Source organism: Suricata suricatta, chromosome 11, assembly GCF_006229205.1.
Source record: "Suricata suricatta isolate VVHF042 chromosome 11, meerkat_22Aug2017_6uvM2_HiC, whole genome shotgun sequence".
Classification (NCBI taxonomy): Eukaryota; Metazoa; Chordata; class Mammalia; order Carnivora; family Herpestidae; genus Suricata; species Suricata suricatta.
In genome coordinates, this window is record NC_043710.1 from 44,145,482 (window position 1) to 44,167,531 (window position 22,050).

At 47.0% G+C, this 22,050-nt stretch overlaps 1 protein-coding gene and 1 long non-coding RNA gene across 2 annotated transcripts in view; one reads left to right on the forward strand and one right to left on the reverse strand.

Moving 5' to 3' along the window:
- ARNTL (aryl hydrocarbon receptor nuclear translocator like) overlaps positions 1-18,525 on the reverse strand; it is a 158,372-nt gene extending 139,847 nt beyond the window's left edge. The window contains exon 1 of the mRNA XM_029956179.1: positions 18,203-18,525. The gene's annotated coding sequence lies outside the window, so the exon portion shown is untranslated. The remainder of the gene's footprint in view (positions 1-18,202) is intronic.
- Positions 18,526-19,611: 1,086 nt separating this feature from the next.
- On the forward strand, positions 19,612-21,753 carry LOC115306022. Its single transcript, XR_003915137.1, has 3 exons — positions 19,612-19,686; positions 21,188-21,360; positions 21,689-21,753. It is a non-coding gene; the product is annotated as an uncharacterized LOC115306022 (long non-coding RNA).
- The last annotated feature ends 297 nt before the right edge of the window (positions 21,754-22,050 follow it).

Consider the following 22,050-nt stretch of genomic DNA (forward strand, 5'->3'; position numbering starts at 1 on the left):
TGTCCTTTGGGTGACCTGCCTCTCCCCGCCCTTTCGTGTGACATGTATTGTCTTTATGCCGTAAAGAGAGACTTCTATCGCTCTGGGAGGAAATGTGGAAAGATGACAGCAGCCTGGCTGCAGAATTATGGGTGAAACATTTCAGTTCTGTAACTGGAGCTGTAATGGCTGTAAAATCTTAAAAACAGATTTTAAATAAGTCCTTGTGGCCCAGTATTTTCCCATTTGTAAGCGATTTTCAGTTGGATGCGTCTGCTTGCCCAGAGCACTGTGTGCAGCCTGAATAATGAATGTGAAAGGGACGCCAGTTTATGCCACCAGGTCCCATATTATTCCAGCCTGTTACCCATCTCTGGGTTGTCCTCAAACACTAAGTGAGCATAATGAGGGGCTTGATGTGGTGTCTGCATGTGTGATGAGGCTCATTCATTTGCTTTTACACTCCAGTAAACAGCTGCTGAACTTCTCCCTCTAAGTGGTTTATTCTTCATCTTCTATGGCTTGAAATAACTTGAAAGCCAGCAATGCTGTGTACACATGTGTGACTTGTCCACCCCCCCCCCCGCCCCCCTGCCACGGGTCAGGAGCTGCTGGTGCTGCTCTTAGGATGTGATTCCCAAATGTGGCTCCATCTGAATGAATGGGGCCATTAAATCTCACCTCGCCCTGAACAGGCTGGATCCCCTGGACCGTGTTGGAGTCTAAGCCGGTCTCTACTTGTGCTTGGCTGGTAAGGAGTGGAAGGCATCAGCCGAGGCCGGGCTCCCTTAAAGCAGATATGGTCCATGTGAGATTTATATTTACATCCCTCCAGACTGTTGAACCAGGATGCACTGGCCAACCTATCTGTGTCTGTGTGTCTCAAGGCTTTTTTCCAGAAGAGCGGCTGGCTAGAAGTGCCAGGGAATTGGGGAGCCTGGGTGGCTCAGTTGGCTGGGCGTCCGACTTGGGCTCAGGTCAGGATCTCACAGCTCGTGAGTTTGAGCCCCACTTCGGGCTCTGCGCTGACATCTCAGAGCCTGGAACTTGCTTCCAATTCTGTGTCTCCCTCTTTCTCTGCCCCTCCCCAGCTCATGTCTGTCTCTCTCATTCTCCTTCAATAATAAATAAACATAAAAAGAAGAAGAAGAAGTGCTGTGGAATTAACACTCCTGGGAGCAGCTGTTGAGCAAGGATGCTTGGTAACTGGGGCATAAATATCCCAACCCCCTCAGCTCTTTGGTGGGATAACCGTGAGGCCTGTATTCTCTATCGCTGCTCAGATGCTTTCCCGTGGCATTAAGCTCCAGTTGCCTGAGGTGGTCACTGGCTCCATGCATACTGCCTGTGGTCTGCCCTGTCCCTGCCGGGCCCCTCTCCCACTCCCCCTCTACTGGCCCCAGAACTTCCCAAGTGCACCCACTGTACTCAAATCCCTGTCTTAACCTCCACTTGGGGAGAGCCCACAGTAAGATACACATGTTGAGAAAACAGCACAAGATTTAAAAGTAGAAGACCTGGGCTTTGTCTTGGCTCTGTCACATGTCACGTGACTTTAGGTAACTGACCAATTTCTCTCAGTTAGAGTTCCCTTAACTATAAAAACTGAAGCACATAACACCTACTTCATTCACGGGGCCATTTGAAAAGCCTAAGTGAGAATACATAAGGGGAGGAGTTGAATAGGATAAAGTTCTTTAAAGATGTTCATCCTATTGTTTCTGGGGGCTTCTGTTTCCCGCACTGTCTGCACAGTGCCTCCCCAGATATTTCTCATGCGCTTCTTATCCATATTCATGCTAAGAACTTGGGCAAAAATCAAGAAGAATCAGCATTGTTATAAGAAATTCCAGTTTTTTAGTATTTTTGCAAGTAATTATTTATGATTCTTTTTACCCCTATTTCTTTTTTTTTTAAGTTTACTTATGCATTTTGAGAGAGAGAATGTGCACATGAGTGTGGGAGGGGCAGAGAGAGGAGAGAGAGAGAATCCCAAGCAGGCTCTGTGCTGTCAGCAGAGCCTTATGTGGGACTCGATCCCATGAGCCATGAGATCATGACCTGAGCGGACATCAAGAGTCAGATGTTTAACCAACTGAGCTACCCATGTGTTCCATCCCTATTTCTTATAATGAACACTTTCAAACATAAAGAAAAGCTGAAAGAATAGACCAATAAGCCCTGGACTTGGATTCAATCATTGTAAACATCATGCTATATTTGCATTATCTGTTGTTTTATCTGTCTGCTTGTCTATCTACCTGTATCTATAATCTAACTACCAGCTAGCTAGCTATCTTGCTATACTTGTTGAAATTAATTTCTAGACTCCATGACACTTTAGCTCTGAGTACTTCAGCCTACATTTCCCAACAAGGCTGATTTCCCACAATACCCTTCGTACACATAGCAGATTAATCTTACATTTTTAATATCATCTAACCTTCTACCCAGATTCAGATGTTCTAATTCCAATGGTCACATTATTTGGCAGGTAGAATGCCTATTGAGACAAGTCAGTATACACTCTTATTCCAAACTGCCACATCTCCTTTCCTGTCTTCAAGGAGATGTTGAAATAATGGAGACATATGATGACGGAATTTTGAGAGCAAGTAAGAATACGGACTAGAATACTAGCAGAAAGTAGACAGTCCTCAATAAATATTTATCAAGTGAAAACTGAATGGATAATAGAAGCAAGCATTTTTAGAAGGATTCCTATGTGCTACCCCCTTGCTTATGCTTCATAGTGGCATGCTGAGATAAGTATTACCATTTCTATGCTACCGATTAGGAATTTGGGATTGTCAGCTGGTTCAAAACCACACACCAAGGAAGTAACAGAGTCGTGATTTGAACCTGTGTCCATCAGACTGTATCATCTGTGTTCTTTAAGCAGAGCCCTAAGCAGTAAGTACTGTGCTCAGCCTGTACACTGAGCATCTCCAGCCATGGATGCCAAACTGGCACGGCCATAGCACATTGCAGGTATTCGGGTAATGTTTGTTGAATGAATGTCTAACCCAAGACATACAAAAGGTGAATATCAGCTCGATGCTCGGGGCCCCCATTAATTTCAGTAACTCATAAACCTCCAACCTATTCCTTTTTGTTTGCCTTCCGTGTCATTGTCTCAATGTCCCTTTCTACTCCCCCAAATTCTTCCCCAACTATTTTCCCCAGCCCAAAGCAGCATCTTCCTTTTTGCTATTTTTTTACTGAAATGTAATGAGCACTCAGAGGCACCAGGTACTGGCATCTTTAGGTTCCTTGTGTCTTTTTTCTCAACAAGCCTTTCTTAGCGAAATGTCTCTTTGCAGATATTAGAGAGAGATGTTCTCTGTAGGGTTCAGAAACTGACCTTGGATTTCTATTTGCCCAGTAAACACCTTTAGAGACTGACCTGGGAAGAATAAAATGGAAGATGCTGTTATCTCAGATCTGAAAAGACCATCTTAAGAAACAAATGTCTTCCAAGGAATGAATTGGAACCCAAACTCTTTCATACTATAAATCTTATGAATTCTGCTCTACTAGTGAGTGGAAGATTAATCCAATGCACATAAAATCTGAAAGACCTAACCGCTGCCCATCCACTCTCATTCCCCTTGGGAGGTGGAGAGTTACCTCTGATTGTCAGCCCTCTTCCATCTGGCGACTCAGAGGCTATTTGAGACCGTCTCCCACCTCCCCATCCTTCCACCTTAACCCAGGCTAAGACATGAAGAACAAAGGATGCCTAGTGGGGAGGCAGGCAGATGGGGACACGCCTGAGGTCACATATGGGAAGGTGGCTCTAGGCTTCATTTGCGTAGGAACATGAGGAAGAAACCACAGGTATGGGGAGATGAGTACTCTGTTAACCAGAAGCATGAGATGCATGGCCTCTGCCTTCCTGGGTTTACCAGTTATTAGAGGCGATTGGAGGAGACAGATCACCAGACAACTGTAACACCATGGGTTGGAGCAGTGCTAAGATGTGGAAGTCAAGAGTGCCATAGGAGGGCACCAGAGAAGGCTTCCCAGAGGAAGCAACATCCAATTTGGCCCTTGAAAGATGAATAAGTGTTAACTGAACAAAGCAGGAGGAGTGGAGAAAGAATGTTCCAGAGTGTTCTGGGGGTGGGCAGATCACATGATGGAAAGGATCTGGAACATAAACTGTGAGGCAGTAAAGAATACATAAAGAAGCTAGAGAGTAGAGAAGGAGCCCAAACAAGAATAGCCTGCGGGCCAGAGGCTTGGAGGACTGTTGGGGGGTGACAAGCATGTGCTCTTGAGTCTCAGATTGGAGGACAACAGAGATAAGGAAGGACATTGGGGGCAGTGGAGTTCGGTGTGTGCAGGAGCTCTTCAGCTCTCTGTACTGCCTTCCACCAGGCTGATGGTCTCCATCTAGAGCCCCACCTCATTATAGCCACCGGTCAAATCGAACTGAAATCTTGCTGCCAAAGCCTTCTTCTTACATTCTTTCTATTTAAATTCACAGCAGCATCACAGAGTCAGTCAGACCAGAAACCTTGCATCAGGAACGACAACAAACAGATTTACACTTGACCATCAATTCCAACCATTTTGTAATGGCCTCTTGGTCCACTGTGTTGAGGAGAATTCTGAGACCAAGTCATCTCTCAGGAGGAAGGAGTGCAATGGCTAGTGACCCTTGCAATGAATATGGGAAGTGGCCAGCAACCCTAGGGCCATGTGTTTGCTACGTGAGCCTTACAGTTACCTGGACTCTTCTATTCCCCCACCTTTCAAATACAATGGGTCCCCGAGTCTTGCTCCTGTAGCTCGGATTCCTTCTCTCCATCTCTACAGTCACTTCTCTGCTCTGGCCTCCTTGCGTTTCATCTATCTGCGTTGCTGGGCTCCCCGTCCTAGGCTCTCTCAGTTCTAACCCAATTTGTCCACAGAGCAACTTTTCTAAGCATTCTCCCACCCTGCTGCAAATCTTCCCTTGGTTCCCTACCACTTACAGGACATCAGCAAGATGTATTAGACCCTTGATGATCTGGTATCTGCCCCTTGTCCCACCTCATTTCCCGTCACGCCGTGACTTCCTCCTTAGGCAAATATTCCAGGCACACTGAACTACTTAAAGTTCCCAACAGGCCATGCTTTTCCAGCATCCCCTAGGTTTTAGTTCACACAGTGTCCCCTGCCAGATCTGCCCTCCTCCTCAGCTGTGGCTCCAGGGCCTCATCCTTGAACATGCTGGTATTGTGTATCAACTTCTCTGGAAGCTTTTCTTCCCTGGCAAGTTTCTCTCCTTCACCTTCCCACATTGGATTTAGTGGCTTCTTCTTTCAGGCATTTCTGTAGCATTCTGTAGATGAAGCCATTATTACTCACTTCACTGTATCTGCACTTACACACAGTTCATGCATTTATTCATTCAGCCAACGTTTATTGAATAGGTTCTCTGTACTGTGCACCATTCTGGGGGCTGGAGATAGAGTGATGAAACTACCAAAGTGCCTGTTGTCAAGGATCTCACGTTCTGTGTGTGCGTGTGTGTGTGTGTGTGTGTGTGTGTGTGTATGCATGCGTGCACCCAATATACAAATAATCATATCATTTAATGTCAGAGGAAAGAGAAAACAAAGGTTGAGACAAAGCTGGGTGCTGTCTGAGCTACTTTGGGTCATGAAAGACATTTTTGATCAAGTGACCTTTGAGCAGATATGTGAATGAAGGGGAGGAGTAAGCCAGGCTGACATCTGGGGGAGGACTATTGTAGGCAGAGGACGTGGTATGCAAATGCCCTGTGGCATTTGTGCAGGATATATGGGGAACAGCAGGAAGTAAAGGAGGCTGCCAAGGAGTGAATGACAAGGAGTACATCAGAGTCAAGGTCAGGGAAGGAGCAGAGATAGGGGTATAGCACATTATTTTTTCAGGAACAGAAGAAGGTTTTTAGAGTTATTCTCCATGGGCAGGGAAGTGCTTGATGCATTTTGTGCAGAGGAGTGACATAATCTGTTTTGTTCTTTAAAAGCATCAGGCTGGCTTCTGTGTTAAGAATAGGTGGTAGGGATGGGGGACGAAGCAATACTGCAGGCAGACTTGGTGTCATGGGCCAGGGTGTTAGCAGTGGCAATGGTTAAGGAGAGGGTGAATTTGAGACGTATTTTTAAGGTAGAGCCACAGGATTTCCTGACAGATTGGATGTAGGAGAGAGAGAATCAGTCAGTCATGCAAAACTGCATCTTAAGGATCCCTTCACATGTCTCTTACTGCCTCCTTCTAGATTAGTGGTCCTTAGCTGCCCCTTCCTACCTCCACTCTTCTTAAATTCTGGATACATTTGAGAGTCCGGTGAGGGCTATGGATTTTCCCCCTGAGAAATTTACCACGTGCATATACATAAACAATTTTGTCTATAATTTCAGACGGTCACAGCCACTGTAAATCCACACCCCCTCCCATCCCTGAAGCCAGGGGTCAGAGTTTCTGTCTTTACCTTTGAGCTCCTTGGAGCTGGCCCTACCGTGTTCATCTTCCTTCCCTGAGCAGAGTAACCTGAAGAATGTGCCAGAATAAATGAGTGAAAAACAGTTTCTTCTTTATCTGTCCTGGTAACAAGGAAGCATGTCCCATTCACACCCCTTCTAGTAACTGGGATTATTACTGTACTATAATAATAACCAAACGAAACCAACCAACCAACAAAAAGCCTGGGGAGAGGGGAGAAGGAAAAGCAAGGCAAGGAAATTACAGCAGAAAAGCATTTTTAAAAATCTTTCTTTCAAGATGTGTTGATGGAGATGCATGGGGGAAGAAAACATGTGAGTGAAAATGTAATCGTTCTTCTGGCAACGTTGGGACACTTCCCACCTCAGCTGTGGGGAAGAGGGAGTGGCTTGCTTCAGAATTTCTGCACAAGAAGAGAGAGATTCCGGGGGTCCTGGTTGTAGCTGAGCTCCGGGCCAGGCACTGGTGGTGGTGGCGGGGATCTAACTCTATCCTGAGCATCCTAAGCTCAGAGCCAGTCTGGGGTAGGGGTGAAGGGCCGACAGAGAAAGTCCTGATGGGATCTTCTAACAAAGGAGCTAGAAACCATAAAAATAGAGTGACAAAAAAGCATCTCTGAATTGTGCAAATTGGGTTTTTAGTCCTGAATCTGCTCATCGAACATAACTGATGATTCCAATTTAGCAGACATGTGTGGAGCCTGGCTCTCTTCTGTGCTGTATTTCCTTCAATCCTGATAATGGCCAGTTACTCCTCTGCCCCCCCGGGTCCAGGTGGAAGATGTGGAGCTTGGAGGAGTGAACGCTACTACGTGCTGGAGCAAGAATCAAACCCAGACATTGCTAACTCCAAGTTCCAATTCTTCCATTCATTCATAAGGTGGCTTTTTGGAATGCCTACATGCTTATCCTTGAGGAAAACAATTAGCCTTCTTTTGTCCTGTGAGTCAGAGGGAGGTTGGAAAGGGCTGTCTGCTGCCCCTTCCTCCTGGCTGATGCATCTCACAGAAGAATGCCATGGGAGGGGGGGGGGAGGGGGAAGCCAGGCTGGGATGGGAGGCTCCCAAAGAACGTGGCTCTGGGTGCCTGTGTTCTGCCTGAAAGGGGACGGTCTCTTGGCATCTTGTTTGATAGCTTCTGCTTGAGAAGCCAGCCGAGAACATTGCTGCTTTTTGGGGAGAAAGAATGTTCTCATCTTGCCCTTTTCTGGGATGAGGTGTCTGGCCCAGTGGAGACATAGCAATCTGAACAGATTAAATTCACATCTTGTTCACTTTACTACCTGTGCCCAGGGGCCCACAGATTGGTTATAATTCTGGTCTTCATTTTCCAGACACTTTTGTTTTTCCTCTAAGTGTAAAAAGGCAACATGGACTTTTTAAACGGTGTGAGGCAAAGAGCTGGAGAAGGAGGAGGGACGCTCTGGAGAGAAAACAACCAAAGTCTCTAATGTGTCTCTTCTGAGCTTCTTAAAGAGAGCAGAGCTCCCGGACAGGGAAACAATCTTAAGAGTCTCTTGATAGGAAATATGCTGGCACTTGTCATTTACCCAATGGCTCCTAATCCTCTTTCATGAGCTGAAATCCCCTTGAATTGGATTATAAAATTCCTCTTCGTAGAAGGCACTTCACTTAAAAACGCACAGCCCTTGATTGAGAAAGAAAGCAAACACCATTTTGAAAAAAAATTTTTCCGGACTTAGGAAAGATGTGAGTAGAAGCATTGAAGGAGCCTGGATCCTGCCTTTTGACCTCTGGGTTCCCGGATGTGTGGGGAGCATCGAGGACCCAGGAGGGAGGGTGTCCCTGCCTCCGCCTCCGCAGCCCAGTGGGCATTTCCACGGGAGCTGCTACTTCAACTTGTTTAAAAAAATTATCTGAAGCATTCAGCAATGGGAGAAAAAAAACCTTTGTTTAGAAGCCAAAGGGCCCTTTTGAATGACCCATTAATTGGATCAAAGCTTCCCTCAATGCAGGGATAATTGCTTATAACTGGCTGAAGTCTGTGACCTGGGATCAGACTGACAAATGTCAGATGGCAATTCGGAGGAGATAAACCAAGAATTGCAAACGAACGGAGGGGGGCGGGGAGGGGGCGTTGCACAGTTGCCAGAGGAACATTTTCTCGCTGGTTGCTGCTCAGATCACTCTCGGTGGACCTTATGATCTTTTCCTAGACCCGTGTCCCGCCTCTGACCTGTTTCTGTCCTCTCCAATTACTCAGTCCCGCACTCTCTTTTGCCTCTTGCTTGTAGTTTGGCAGTAGTGTGCCTGGAGACTTTGAACGCTGCTCCAGGGTTAGAGGTGAGCCTGGGGCTTTGCTGTGGCTGAAGGTGGGAGGTTGGGACTGGAAAGAGCCTGGCCCCACTTCAGAGCAGAAGGGAGTCCCTTGCCTCGCATGCCAGTACCAGGGTGCTGCCTGTGGGGTGCCGCTAAGCATCCCAGCACTCTGCCCCGAGGATGGAGATGCACCCGTGTGTACTCACTGTGAGCCTAGTATCATGCAGGGTTTATAAAGGGCTAGCAATTAGGTCTCTGCTTAAATCAGTTCATTAGAATCTGCAAAATTGTGGCTGCCTCTTAGGAGCCTTTTGATTACAGAGACACAGAAATTGTGAATATCAAGGAGCAGATGGCTCAAAGGTCTCACTCTCTCTTTATTTTCTATGACAATCCAGGCCAACTACTCCCGGCCTTGCCATGGCTTCCTGCCCTCAGCTTGGACCCCAGACCTGACAGGCCTTTTTTGGTAAAGAGTGGACATCACAAAATCATAATCACACAGCTTTCTCTTGCCTCATCTGAACAGGGATGAAAAAGTTTCTTCCTTTTTTTCAAAAATAGGAAATACGATTTCTAAAGAAAGAGGGACTTCCAGCAGAGGGTTTGCTGTCAGGACTGGCTGTCTTCCTTCAAAACATATCTGCAGCTCTTCTCTGGGGAGAGCGTGCAGACCTGCTTGAAATCACTAAGAAGCCGCCTCGCCTGTGCCTACAAGAAGGAAAATGTTATATGGGAGAGTCAGGTTAGGGGGACTCCAAGGGTTGCCAACTCAATTGGGACAAAAGGGATGAGGAATATAGGTTTAATTTCAATGTATCCATTTGTGTTAAAATTTCTTTCATTTTTTTTTAAATGAATAGATAATCTGTGCTCAAGATGCGAACTTTGAGAGAGCCTGAAGAGCTGACAGTGAAAATTAGGGCTTTTCCTCTTTTCCTGGGCTCCAATGGGCCTCTGTGGAGGCGAGAGTGTGCGGGAGAGATTGTGGAATAAGAGCCAGGAGTCAAGCTCAGAGCCCAGTCAGCTCAGAGTCCCCTGAGCCTGGAAAGGTGTGAGGAGGGAGGGCTGGCCACTGGGCAGGAAGAGAAGCACCAGTGTGATGTCATGTGGGGAGGAGGAATGGGCGGGACTCGAGGGTTGACTAAAATTGAGGAGCAGGACGGGCTGTAAAGTGTCAGAAATGGTGGTTCCATGAATAGTCAGTTGTGGAACGCAGATGAGGAGCTGGTGAAAAACACAGTGGAGGAATGGGGTTGGGGGGTGGCAAAGCCAAAGTCGGGCTTTGAAAAGTGCAAAGCAGGAAGAGGAAGAAAGTGCACACCAATGTGGAGTTTGGTTTTCAAAGTGCAGGTGGAGTTTCACTGCGCTTTGCAGATCAAGTAGGGTTTATACATAGGGAGACATGAAAGGGAGAACATTCTAAAAATGGGAACTTCAGGGTCAAAGGTCAGATGGAGGGACAACAGGGGGATGTTCAACCGTAAGGTGGGCTGACGTATCAGGGGACGCAAGCAAAGAGAACTGGACCAGATTATAGACAACTTGGAAAACCGTCCAGAGATGCTTGGACTTGAGATGGACCAATGAATACATTTGAGAAGATGAGGAACGTAAAGGAAGTGGTTCCTAAAGAGGCTGGACATGTCCTATTAAGTTCCTGTTTGGGCACCTCCTCAGTGAAGCTTCTTTATCCTCTCTCCAAAAGTTAAAACCTTACGCCTGGGCTGTGTATGAACTTCTGCTTTTATCCTAACCCCACCATGTTGTCCCTATTCATTTGTATGCCTGGCTTTTCTGCCAGAGAGTCTTTCTTATTTCTCATGCTCACAGTTCTGGAATCACCAATAATAACAATGGTAACAGTAACACTAATTAGCATTATATTATTATATTATTGAGTACACTGTTTTATGTACCTTACAAATAGGATCCTTGAAATCTTTTCAGAGGTGCCTGGGTGGCTCAGACAGTTAAGTGTCTGACTTTTGATTTTGGCTCAGGTCATGAGCTCACTGTTGGTGAATTGAACCCTGCATCAGGCTCTGCACTGATAGCGTGGATCCTGCTTGTGCTCTGTCTCTCTCTCTCTCTCAAAATAAATAACATTAAAAAAAGAAGTCTTATCAAAGCCTTATGAAGTAGATATATCTACTCTTAGCCTTGTTTTAGAGATGAGGAGGATAAAGCACAGGGAAGTCACTTGCCCACGGTCCTGTCACTGGAAGCTAGGTGCCAGGATAATATTTGGATAACATTTGAGAAGAACCAGGCATGGAGGAAAGCATTTTACACATATTAGGTAATCCTGCAACACTGGGGTAGGTTTCATTATTGTTACCTTTTGACTGACTAGGAAACTGAATTTTAAGCCAGGTCTGAGTCATGGAGGGAGAAAGCAAAGGGCATGGACCCATGTCCCCAGACTCTGAGACACAGTTCCATACCCCCTTTTAGCACATGGCATGTGCTCATTAGATATTTATGGAATAAATAAGTGGCTGAAATAGAGGGAGGGATGGAAGAAGAAACAAAAGGGGGACAAAGGAAAGAAGGCATGAAGGAAATAGAGGAAAATAAATCCAATAAGATACAGCAATCTGCCATCTCTTAAGCTCGGCTGGTGCTGGTGAGGCAAAGATTACATCATGTAAGTATTCTGAAAGACGACTCTGAGAGGAAAACCTTTAAATCAAAGGAAGCTTCACGAATGTGCAAGTCCAAAACAGCATGAGCTGATGGGGAAAATCCTTGAGAGTAGAAAGGGCTTTCGAGACCCCAGGTATATAAGGCAGGGACGGCTTCCCTCCCCAAGGTCCAGTCCATTTCCTTGGAACAGCAAATTAGGATGAGTGTGGCTTACTTTAAATCATCTACATCCAAGAGGTACCTTCCTTTGAAATATGTCCTGGTGTTTGGTTGTTAGTAAGGGCCTCCATTAATCTCTATTATTCTATGACCCAAATTGCCCAAAAAGATGAGTGAAAACTCAAATGGACTCCTTTTTATTCAGAAGAATGGTATTTGGTTTTATAGGAAGTGTGTGTGTGTGTGTGTGTGTGTGTGTGTGTGTGTGTTCTGGGCTTCTCTGGGGCTGTCTCAGGAAGAGACAGAATTTCTGTAGGGCAGGCAAGCCCGCCAGAGGTACTTTTCTTAGATTAATCACGCCATGCCTGGTGGATTTTTCTACCACACACAGGAAAACCTCGGTTTAGCATACTGATAGTAACCATATTTTCCAAACCCCAAATAGGGTCACGGTGTCTGACAGAGCCCTGGGTTTTGCTTTATGAATGTAGTTATGTGAACTTTTCACCACAGCACAAAAATGACATCATCTGTTATTAGCCATTTCATGAATTGTCTTTATGAAAGGTAAAATGGTGGGATATCAGGACCACCTAGGGATACCGGCACAAGCGGTCCTCGGCCTCCTAGAGCCCGTGGCCTTGAAGGAGAGCAAGGTGCAGTGGTGGGGATGGAGCCTCCCTGCCCCACAGACACAGTGGGTCTTGGTGACACGGCATTGCTCACGATTCCTGTGGTTAATGAGCTCACCCCTGGGCCGCCGGCCGGTCTGCTCCTAGCTAGCTGCCAGGCTGGGGGTGTGAGTCAGCCATGGGCTGTCACTCCATCTATGACCCAGTGAGGCCAAGACCTGGGGAGCATCCCCAGGTCCAGGCCTGCAGCCTGCGGCTGGAGTGCAGCGGGAAGCCAGCTCAGTCCAAGCTTCCCTTCTGTCGGTGCCTGGGTGCCTGGCCGGGAAGCAGCTCACCGGGGACTAGAATTCAGAGCTTTCTTAAGAAACCCCTAGTCACACCCACAGCCATTCCGCCCCTGCTTTGGAAGGGGACTCACTGCACACACAGTGTTTCTTTGAAGCACTCCAGAGATTTTACTGAATTAATCTCCTTTTGTCCTCCACATAATTCCAGGGGAATTAGTCAGCTTTAATGGGTAGATCTCATCCTGCTTCCCTTTCTGCCTAGAAGGACACCCACTGGCTTCTTCCTCCAAGCCCCTTGTTTTTGTTGGTGGCTGCTCTGCTGTGCTATTAACCCTTGTGAAGCCACACTGGGTGAGGAGGGGGAGGGAAGGGGTACAACTGAGGCTCTGTGGAAGGGGCCTTCTCATGTTTCAGCCCACTGAATCTTCCCCACACTCCTCCACTTTCTAGAAGAAGAAACAGAGGGTCAAGCAAATTTTGTAATTTGCTCAAAGTCACAAAGCTGGTGATGAGGGGCAGAGCATAGATTCAAATTGGAATCCATGTGGTTCTATTAATCAGCAAAGCAGGAGACTTGTTTGAAGGAATCCCTATTCTTCACATTGTTTTTGTTTATGATTTCCAAAAAATAAGAATAATCATTCCTCCCCAAACCCCACACATTAGGAAAGCTCACTGACCACAGGACCCTGTTCTCAGCCATGGGGTAATTCTTGGCAATATGATGACACAGTGTTGAAAACTGCAGACAGGGTGCGGTCACCTGCTCGACCAGCCTGGATGGTGAGGAGCCTACAGAAAGCTGAACATGAGGCACCTGCTTCCCTTTTGGTCCTCTGAGAGCAGAGAAGAGTTGCCTGCCAGGTTTGTGGGGCTACCTGCCCTGTCACCCCTCATTGCCCCATTCTCCCCACCTGGCTCTCCTACCCGGGCCCCCAGCTTCTCCACTCTGTGCTCTCTCCTCCACAATCTTTCTACCGGAACTTTCTAAACCAAGGTGGACTCCTAAAGCGTCGTCTTCTGTTTATAAACTGCCATAGGATCCCGTGATCCCAGTCTGGGCATACGTCCAAAGGACAGGAAATCAGTATCTGGAAGAGGTATCTGCACTCTCTGTCCATTATCCCCAGCAGCCAGGACACGGAAACAACCCACATGTCCACTAATAGATGGACGGATGAAGGAAGTGTGTTGTGTCCATACAGTGGAATACCATTCAGCCCCGAAGAAAAGAGGGAATTCTGTCATTTGTCACAACATGGGTGAATCTGGAGGACACTATGCTAAGTGAAATAAGCCAGACACGGAAAGACAAATACACTATGACGTCATTACTGAAATCTGAACTAGCGGAACTCAGAGTAGAACAGTAGTGTCAGGGCTTTGGCAGGAGGGGGGCAGGGAGGAGGGTGGGGGCAGCGTGGGGCAATGCTGGGCAAAGAGTACAAACTTTCAGTCACAAGAGGAGTCAGTCCTGGAGATCTAATGTACCCACCACGGTGATAGTAGTTAACAATTCTATACTGTGCCCTTGACATTTCTGAAGAGCGTGGATCTTAAGTGCTCTCACCAGGGAAAGAAAAGGTGTCTGTTTAGGGAGATGGGTATGTTGACTAGCTTGACTGTGGTGATCGCTTCATAATGTGTATCAAAACATCACATTATACAACTTAAATATATCCAATGTTTGTCAATTACATCTCATCATCTCATTAAGGCTGGCAGCGGGGGGGGGGGGGGGGGGGGGGGTGCTACGGGTAGGGTGGGTGCCTTCTACAGCTCTCAGACCACCTCCAGACGGTTCCTTCCAGGCACCAGACTAAAGCCATGCAGAGTGTGTCCCCGTCCCTAACGGGCAGCAGGTACTCAGGCCTCTTAAGATGTCAGTGCTATTCCCTCTACCTGGGATGACTTTGACTCCGACTCGGAATGTCAGCTTCCTTCAAGAGCCGGTTCAAACATCACTTCCTCTGAGAAGACATGCGCCCTCCAGAACCCACCGTTGGCTGCTGACCATGCTCCTGTCTCCCCGAATCAGTGTCTGTCTTCCCCCAGGCCTGGGGCCCTCAAGAGCAATGGCAGGACCGCACTGGTGCCTGAACTGTGATGCAAGTCATTTGCACTAGTAATAGGAAAAGCACCAAAGTGTTCGAATGAGCTGCTCTTGTTATGAATTGGAGTAGATTCAAGGTTATTCATTTAACGATGTAATTTTCACTCACTCATGTGTTTTCCAGAGGAGGGGGAAAAAGGGTGGGGCTACAGGTAGCTTGCTGATAATTGTTCCAAGGGTTAAAGAAAAAAGATTACAAAAGAGTCCACAGATCTCGAGGTACCTTAGCGGGCTGTGGCGAATCTGTGATGCACAGGGGTGCATGTCTGCATGTGGAATTTATTATTTACGTATGTGGGGGGGGCACACGCATGTGTTGGGGGCAGGTTGCTGTATATACTCATGCTAAAAAAAACATACCCCTAGGTGAGAGCAATGATAATTGCAAACAGACAGAAGGCTAACTGTGGTCAAATGGAACCAGGGAGAAAATATTTGATGTAATGTTAAAAGGAGGCAAACCAGAAATCTAAAACTATGTACATTATAGGAACACAAAAATCAGTGCAAATCTGGCAGAAAGGGAAACTAAAGAAATGTACAAGTTCTGCTTTCTGAGATGGTGAGGTTTTAGGGGAGGTTTTTTGGTTTTGTTTTTTTACAACGGTTTGAGTGGTATCTTTATCTCGTAGATCCATCTCCAGGCCACAGCGTGTGGTCAGCAGAGCTGTGGCTGTTAGCAGCCCATCCAGCTTTGGGGGACTGCAGACCACTCCATCCGCAGTCGGTAGGACCTCTGCCCACTCTCCTCCAAGGTTGTCGATACAAAATCTTCCATGATGGTCACCCTCTCTTGTACTCAGTCAATAACCCAAGTATAAGTAATCTAGCCATCCTTTGGCTAATGCTCTGCTCCTTCCATCACATCCTGGACCTCCCGGCCTTTGACCTCGCTCCTGACCTCCCAAACTCTTACACCTGAGCCCTCCGGAATTGCTTGTTCCACCTTCACCAAACCACTGGAGCTCTCCAGCTTCTCCAAGTGTGACTTCAAGCTCCCTCAGAATGCAGGTTGACTTGCCCTGAGGACACCACGCACCCTGTGCCCCCTCCAGTCATGGTGTCTCGTCCTCCACACCCAGTCCTAGGGAGGGAAGGTATTGTTGCTGTGCTTGGTCCCACACAGTTGTTTCTCTGCCATTCAGCAACACTGTTCTCAGGATTCCGCGCCATGTTGCCATCATCTTCCGGCCGCCATCACTACCTGTCATCCACTGAACGTGTGGGCGTCTGCCTATTGCCTCCCTTACACTGCCATCTCTGCTTTCAGTCTGGCTGACTCCCGCATCTGCGCGATGGCTCACCCAACACCATGGCCCCATGCATTCCGTTCTTTTCCTTCCCAGTTAAGCTGCTTCAATGTGTTGTCTCTACTTATTGTCTCTGTGGTCCTTATTCCCCTCTCTCCCCTCAGCCATTTCTCATAGGATGCTGGCCCTGCGTGTTACCAAAGCAGCTCCAGTTTAGGTCACCTGTGACTCCCACATCATCAGATCCAAGGGACATTTACCCAGCTTCATCTTATTTGCCCTCAAGCAGCGGCTGACACTATTGACCATGTGCACCTTCTGGAAACACGCTTCCCTTGGTTTTAAAGACAAAATATTCTCCTGGTTTCTTCCCTGGCTTCCCTGTGTGCTCTTCAGGTCTACCCTTCTCATTCTCACCATCAAGTTTCGATGTCCGTCTCCTCTCTCTCTTCATTCCCTTCCTAAGTGATCACATCCGTACCCACAGCTTCAGCTGTCTGTGGAGAACAGGGACACTTCTATCTCCACCAACCTCTTCTCTGAATTCCTGGCCATTAGAACCAACTCTTGACTTGATACTTGCACCTAGAAATCTCAATGACAACTTGAACTCAACAGGCCCCAAACCAAACCCCCTCTCCCTGATAATCTGGTCCTCCTGGTATTCTCTGTCTTAGAGAACAGCACCACTGACCACCTAGTTGCACAAGCCAGAAACCTAAGGGTCATTCTTGGCATCTCCTTATCTGACACACCCTATCTTCAATTTATCACCAACGACTTTCTTATCCCTTGTCAAAGTTTTTCAAACCCATCTACTGCTCTTGATCTCCAACTCAATGCCCTAGTTCAAGTCAACATGGCCATTTGCAAGGACGAGTGCTGTAGATCGGGCTATCCCATATTTCATCTGAGTCTCTCCAATCATCTTCACGGAGCACCTACAGGCATCTTTGTGAAGCAGTCATTTATGTCATCCTCTGCTTAAAACCCATGATGACTTTTCTTTTTTTTTTTTAGGACAATGACAAAATCATTAACAGGGCCTGCAGGTTTCCTTTCATCATTCCCCTCACCTCACTCATTCTCTCCCTCTAGCCCCTCTAGCCTTCTTTCCCTTCTCCATGCTCCCATGTTCCCCTTTGCCCCAGGGCCTTTGCACAGCTCTTCCCTGTGCCTGGAATATTCTCCACATCCTTGGCTTAGTTAACTTCCACTTGTGCTGCACATATCAATGTAGGCATCACTTCCTTGGGGAACATCTTCCCTGACCTCCCAATGAGGGCATTTTTCTCTTTAATAAAGTTTCATAACACCATGCATGTGCTTGGTCATGGCACTAATAGCAACCGACTGTTACATGTGTCATTACTAGAGTAGTGGCTTTCTCTCCCGCGGACATGGGGGGAAGGAATCATGTCTGATTTTGATAACATTAAAGCTCTAGCACATAATATAGAACATGAGTACCTATTTTGAAATAAGAGCATTAGTCACTATTTTTATAGCCTTATTCTTTTACATAGCAGTTATAACCACTTGCCATACATGTATTTATTTCTCATTAACTAGATTGAAAGTTCTATAGGGGCAGAGAATTTGTTGCGTATCTTATTCCTAGTACCTAACACCGTGCCTAGCAGGTGACAGCCACTCTGCAAGTATTTTTGCATAAACACTAAGTGCTTAATAAATGTTTGTTGAAAGAACAAATGTATTTTGCACAATAACAAAATAACCACCCTCCTCAGCAACAGTATGGTATTCAATTAGCTCATCTGGCTATTATGCTCCTGCATGCCTACTTTTCTCCATAAATAAATCCATTACATAAAGTTATAACAATTACCACCAAATTTACAAAAGTAACTACCTTATCCTAATTAAGATATAACATAAAGTAAACATTCTATCAGTAACATGTTTATTTCCTTATCTACCATTAAAATAATCAATGAATCACTTCAAGAGCAACTTCAACTAATGATAAACATCCCAACCATAATTGCAGAGAATTCTTTTTAAGAACTCTTGAGTTATTGCTTGTCTCCTCTAGGCTCAGCGTTCTCCTTTTCATAGGCACTGCCAAATTGCCCTTCCAAAGGGTTTTACTAATATTCACAGCCACTGGTGGAAATGGAAATGCTCATTTCCCCCAACAAAGAGTAGGTTTTCAAAGCACAAAACTGGCCATCGTGAGGGTGGACGGAAGAGGGTTGAACACAAAGGCGGGAAAGCCAGACATCTAGGACCTGAAATCCTAGAGGAGACCACTGATATCTGTCTTTATGTCTTGTGCCACAGTAGGGCAGGGAAAAGAAAGGCTCGGGCTAATGCTCCCACCTTCCCAGATTCCAGCTTCCCAAAAGCTTTACCTTGGGGCTTCCTTCGGCGGTGGTTGAAGAAATCTTGGTCACTTGCGCCACCTGCTGTCCAGATTGAGGAAGGGCTTCCCGGCGTCAATGCCTCTGGATTTTTGTTTCAAGCAAATTCTACCCAGTTTTCTCCGTATGCATGACTTTCTTCTTTCCTTCAACAGCACACTTCCTAAGATACGGAGAGCCACAAAAGCATGGCTTGAGAGGTTGCCTTTGGGGAAACGGGGGCTCAGAGCTTCCGCCCGCCCGTTGTTCTAATTTCTGGCAATGTTTTTAGGTAATTGTTTCAATTCAGCACGCTGTTAGCCTCTGAGCAGGCCCTGCAGAAACAAAGATGAATGAGATGGGATTTCTCTCCCCAAGGATGCCAGAGTCTAGTGGGAGTGTCAGACAAGCAAACAAATGCCAATGTCATGGTAGAGAAAATACAGACGGGGGAAAACATGAAGTGCCCCGTGGAATCCGTGGATTACCTCGAGGGAGGGGCGGGGTCTCCCAGGTGCGGATAGGTTACTATTTCAGGCAGGTGAAACTGTCAAACAGAAAAAGTAGGGAAGCCAAAGATTCCACAGCCTGTCAGGGGAGCTGCAAGAAGTTGATAACTACTGTTACCCGTTTGTTGCAGATCCTTCCAGGCTCTCTGAGATGCATTTTCATGTGTATATGTGTGGATGGAAATTGATGTGTGTCTATAATTTCATTTCTATAAACATATTTTCGACATCTCTCCACGTCGGTGAATCAAGATGTACCCCGTTCGTTTATCTCGCGCACACCATTGCATCATGTTGACCAATCATATCCCTCTTCAGTGAACACAGCAGGTGGTTTGCTGGTTTTCACCTTGTATGTCTATCCTTATGAATATGTGCAGGGATTTCCCAGGAGGGAAGTTCCTGAGTCAAAGGGTAACCACACCTAAACTTTTATTTGATATTACTTAAGGACCTTTTAAGAAGGTTCTAGCTATTGCTACTCCTTTTAGAGTAGCTGGAGTAAGTCATGTAAGCTGGTGAGTGCTTCAAATTTGTCCCTGTCTGGCTTGATCCACACACATGTTTTGCTCCCGAAAATAATGCTCCTGACCGTAATCTTCCATGCATGGAGCGATCTGCTTTTTACATAGCCATAGCCATGACCTTGTAATGCTGTTGGTTCTCTCCCCGCTTTATAGAAGATGATGGACTGAAGCTCGGCGGAGCTGGGTCTTATCCACAGTGCTGCAGGTAGGCAGAAGCAGAACTAGAACTCAGGCCTCCAGCATCCTAAAACTCTTTCTACTACTCTGTTGCTAGGCAACATTCCTCCCATTGGAGTCCTGTGCCAACGCTACTTGTTGCCATGGCACTGCTGGGACAAGGAGCGGTATGTTGCAATTAAGCAGCGAGCTAGAATCCTAGCTCCCAGCAGAGCAGGGTCACTATGCCCCCACGGATGGGTGGACATACGAGGGCAGTGGAATGGAGCCGGAAGGTTGGCCTGTGAGTTTCATGAGAGGCAGACGTTTGTCTTCTCCTCCGTCCACTTGAAATCACGTATGCGGGGGATGCATCGGGAGGAGTGCTGTGTTGTCACAGATCAGCCTCCAAGTTCAGTGTGTGCCTTCTCTACTCAGTCTAGAAGGAATGGGGGTGTCATGTGGACCTGGGTTCAAACCTTGTCTCTGCCACTTTCTTGTAAGCTACCTGCATTGTCTGATTCTGTGTCCTCATCTGAATGGAGACAGTCATGCTAACCTCATAAGGCTCTCTGTGTGAATTGAACGAGATAAGGGACGCCAATCACTTAGCCAAATGTCCAACATTCACACCATTTATGAAGCATTTAGTATTTGCAGCTAATGTTAGTGTGGTATTTTTATGATCCACCCACCCACTCCTCTTTGGATGCTTTGCAGTAATCAAAGGGGCTCTAAAACATCTCTAGTGTCCTATCACTCAGTCCTGAGGGGAAGGATTACGAAAGCTCATGGTGTTCTTGTCTTTAAGAACACTAATAAATAGGTTTTCAAAAGATTTGATGTGGTGAAGTTCTGTGCCTCAGAAATGAGTTATCTGCCCCAGGAATGAGTCATCTGTAGTAGGAGGAAACGTGAAACTGTTTTTCAAAGACGACACAATGGAAATTGCACAATTCAAATTACTGCAATTGCCTTTTCAGCTGAATCCAAGGAAATTTTTCCTCTAATTCATTCACTTGACTTTTTGAACGCCTATTATGTCAGGCTCTGTGCAAAGGTTGGAAAGATGAATAGAACATGGCCCTTGCCCCAGGGAGCTCGGGGATTAGCAGGGGAGACAGGCATTTAAAATAATTAAGCAATGTGATAGCTGCCGTAATGGGGTCTGTGGATGGTGTTGTGGGGATACAGAGCAGGAAATCCTTACTGGGCTGGGCTGGGCCGGGCTGGGGGAGTTTCAGGAAACCCTGCGCAGGGCTGGAAACAGTTGAGCAGGCAGACAAGGGGCAAAGGCACTTATCTGGGGAAATGAAGGGGAAGGAGAGGGTGTGGTGTATTCGGATGGGGGCACAGGGTGCATGCGGGTGGGCTGAGGACAGAGATGAAAGAGGCGAGTGTCTGCACCCCACGCCTCTGTACCCCAGATCTTACCCCACCTAGAAGCCTTCCCTGCCCACTCCCCTTCTTGCGGGGCTCTTGGCTTCAGACCTGAGCCCCCTCTTCTCACCCCTGTTAGTGCAAACCCCAGTGAGTACAGAACCTAATTCTGGTTTTGCCCCAGTGACAATATGAATGTCACCCTGAGGCAGCCAGGAGGCGCTGGCTCCATCATGAATAGCACTGATTGCCTTCCCGAGGCTGTGTCCTGGGGACAGAGCTTGGCTCGTAGACCTTTGATCAAGTTGCCTTTCCTCATTTCTCCGGGGACATCGAGTCAGCCAGCTACTCCTCCAGAGAGTTCTCCCTGCTGGCCCAGGCTCTTCTGTGGAGTGGCACTGCCTTCTCTGTGGGTGTCGTTCCAGGAAGGATTATGGACACATCCACAATGAACTGCCCCAGACAGCCGAGGAGGACAGATGCCTGGGTGTGGCTGCTGGTCTGGTTGGCCATCTAGACACCTCATGGAATGAATCTACCCTGGCGGGGCCAGCTGTGGACTACACGACTCACGGGGATGCTGTGCCCATGGACTGAGGTGTGCATGTCACCTGCGGGAGTGGTGAGATGCAGTCCCTCAACCCCAAGGTCAGGGCCAAGCCCCCATTAAGGCTGAGGAGGTGCGTGTGTGTGCATGTGGGTGGGGTGGAGACGGGAGCATAGGAATATGGCGGCACCACCTACCCCCTCCTGGCGGTGCCTGTGAGGTCAGTGGAAGGCTTTGGGACCCCAAGGGCTGTGCTGAGCAGACTTCATGCTCTAACACCTGCATTTCCAGCCCACTAAGGATTGCTTCCAAATTCTGTTGAGTCCGAATGGACTCAAGGGCATGACGTTTATCACAGTCATTCTGTCCTTACTCTCAGCTGGATGGAGGCTCAGTTCCTGTCTCCTTCCTGGAGCTCCCGGTCTAGAAGAAGATGAAACGGACTTAGGAACCACCCGTTCCTCACTCTGCACAGAAATGCATCTTCCTGCTATAACCTATTATTAATTTTTTCCTGAATATATCACTGGATAGTGTTAGTGAACATGAAGTTCTCATTGTCTTATGCATTGACAAGCCCCCATCAGGCAATAAAAAGAGAACCAGAAGTCTGTTGCACAAACTAGAAGGAGATCAATGACGTTCTGATGTGGATCTTCTGCTGACTGCTGCAGGGTCGTGGGCAAATTGTGAGTCTCCGTTTCCTCAAATACGTCTGACCGTAGTGCCTATCTTAAGATT